We start from the raw sequence: 3007 nt of genomic DNA, 5'->3' as shown, positions 1-3007 counted from the left end.
TTGAAACAATTAAAATAACATAACTATATTGTGCATTATCCTAAACATAACATTAATAATATACCCTATGGCATTTCCCACTCCCTCATTCCATTACAGCAATCACACTCTTTTCCATTACAGCACAGCATTCCTATTTATTCGATATCATCACCACTCTCCCACCCATACCACTACAAATACTTTATCACACAATCATCCCCATCAACTACACATGCTGTAGGTCATATCCGCAGCTACGAAGCACAATCACTGCATGGTACACCTAGTTGTGGCTATACACCCACTCTCATTGCTGCCAGTGTAGCCTCTGCTACCATGAAGTATAGCTGAGGCTGTAATAAAACCACAAACACATGTGATTTTTTTTAACACACAATGGGCCTCATTACAAGTTTGGAGGCAGCCGCATGCGGCTGCCTCCAATCTCGGGTCTGGGTCCGGGTTCCCTGAATGGGAAAATACCGGGCCCTTCCGACTTTGGAGGGCCCGGTATTTCCTCCTTCAGGGAACCCGGACACGGTCCTTCCCCATTCCCATTCGAGCCCCCATAGGGCTCAATGGGAATGGGGAGGGAGCTAACAACGGGCCCGTTAATAACAAGCCCCGTTGTTATCTCCCTGGTCTGACCCGACGTCCTGAGCGGGTCCCGCAAGGGAACCTCGTAATAGGGCAGAATGGGATTAACGGCACCGGCACCATTACAGGTGCCGTTAAACCCATTCCGCCCGGCTCGTAATGAGGCTCACTCTATGAAAAGGGCCATTTAAGCAGTATTGATCCATTCTTACAGTCTGTATTTTATTATTGTCTACTTTGATAACTGAGGAAACTGGCCCTGAAAAGGGCAATTTTGGGTGGCAGGGAAGGAGGATGATGGAACTGGGGTGGGAAGAACATTAGGGTCTGATACATGTTACCATAGGTAAAAAAGGCACATATTTATTTGGGCATTTCCTTTTAATATTACTTTGTTTACATCTCCCACCACAACCCAATTGTGACAGATGAAACACATCACCTTTTACTGCGTCAAGATTGTGGGCTGGCAGCAGTGGCAGTGGTTCAGTGGTAGTCCTTGATGATAGGATAGTAGTGGGGATGCACTTGTTTCTGGTGGCGATGTAGCCGGAAGGACAGAAGATGCTGTGGGACAGAGGTGGAGGTGGAGGTGTTCCTAAGATACCGCTGTATCAACTGCGGTACGTGCGCCTTATTTCTTTATGTTTAAAATGAGCTTCCAGGCATGGCTCATCAGCGTCATCCCAGTGAACTGTCAGTAGGTGCTAAATTAGCACCAAACTCCCCAGATTTTGAGACAGTGCCAACGCTGGACACCTCTGCAGTGTTTTTGTGCACAAAGTGCATGTGACATCCTCTACTACCACCCGGTTATGGTGTTGTTGCACCATAAAATATATCCAGCTGTCTGCTGTTGTCTTCATGCCACACTGCTTTGTGCCGGATGGTAAAGCAGTAGAGACAAAAACCACCTCCTCGTCACTGCTGTTTTCAAATGACATTACCGAACAGCAGGGTTTGTGTTCTTATTACAATGCACTTGCCATTTGATCTTGTAAGATCATGTTTACACTTATACCTCACAAGTCATTTTAACATGAGTGACAATGTTTACAATCTGCAGGTTTTTTTTCTCCATATTACCATGCAGTTGCCACTTTATCTTGTGACATCATGCTTACACTTATTTCACCCTAGAAATGTTTACTTGAATGACAATGTTTACTGCCATAATGGATGAACTATACATACTTCTTCAAAAATGGGTTATCGTGGCATTTTAGAGGATGATACTGCTAAATTTCTTTTTCTCAGATGCTGGTTATTCCAACAATTTACTTTCTACCTCAAGTCCATAAATCATTATTAAGATCACTGGGCAGACCCATTCTAACATTATGTGGGTCCTTACTTGAAAATCTGGCCCAGTTTGTAGATGAAACCATCAAACCCTTGGTATCCACGTTTCCTACCTATTTCAAGGACACTACTGATTTTTTTTAAACACATTAATGAAATACCTTGAGAATCTGGCATGATTTTGGCCACCTTAGATATGGTTTCATTATATATTTCTATTAATTATGATTTGGGATTATTGGCTTGGACAATTATTTGGGGCACAAGATCTTTTAATTATTTGAGTCACTCTGAAATTAATTTGAATATGCTTTCATTTTGTTTGACACACAATGCATTTCTGTTCAACGGTTATTTCTACAACCAGGTGAGGTACTATCCAAGCACCTTATGACTATTTGTCATTCCTTGTATTTTATTCATTGTTGACATGAATTGGTAACCAATGGCTCTTTGTATTGCACGTGTCACGTTTTCACTTTTGCTTGTTTCAACATACATGGACTTCAAGCACTGTGGCATTATTCATTTATTCGGGCAGATTTTTGGAAGCCATGTGGACCATTTGCCATGCACTTAGCAGTCTTATTTTAGCCCATAGCAATAATTGGCATGCTTTTTTTATGCTGGGTAATATTTTAGATAACTGCAAATATTATCGCAGAATGGTTGTAATAATAAGCAGTTTTCTTTACTGCATATTCAAAGTTCATCATATGGCCATTATATGTGCACTAAGTATGCATGGCTTTCTATGCTAGAGAAAACAGGCTAAGATGGCTGTAATGGTTGCATATCTGTGAAAGGTATCAGTTCTTGAGGTCCCATGGGACCCAGTCATGTAATTAGGGTTGCATGAATTTGTGCTTTTAAACTGTTTTGCTGCACTGTAGACACACTCATTGTGTGATCATGCACCGTGTGAGGCGCGACATGCATTGCTCTGGTGTTTTCTTTTGCTGCCTGTAGCCTTCAGGCTATTTTTCTGCTGCTAATAAAATTACACAGCATTTTTACCCTTTTTTCCATGTTCTGGGACTTCTTTTTATGTCTTGCTGTGGAGTGCTGCCGCTGCGCCGTTGTGCAGATTTCTATGTTTAAATGTATCCTGCGGATTGGCGTGCCG

At 42.1% G+C, this 3007-nt stretch overlaps 1 pseudogene; it reads left to right on the top strand.

Annotated features, from left to right (window-relative positions):
- Positions 1-445: 445 nt before the first annotated feature.
- On the top strand, positions 446-586 carry LOC138475024 (small nucleolar RNA SNORA49; annotated as a pseudogene).
- The last annotated feature ends 2421 nt before the right edge of the window (positions 587-3007 follow it).

Source organism: Ambystoma mexicanum, chromosome 8 (assembly GCF_040938575.1).
Source record: "Ambystoma mexicanum isolate Mex_15411 chromosome 8, UKY_AmexF1_1, whole genome shotgun sequence".
Taxonomy (NCBI): Eukaryota; Metazoa; Chordata; class Amphibia; order Caudata; family Ambystomatidae; genus Ambystoma; species Ambystoma mexicanum.
The sequence above is the reverse complement of the archived record's forward strand: the minus strand, read 5'-3'. Positions and strand labels throughout refer to the sequence as shown.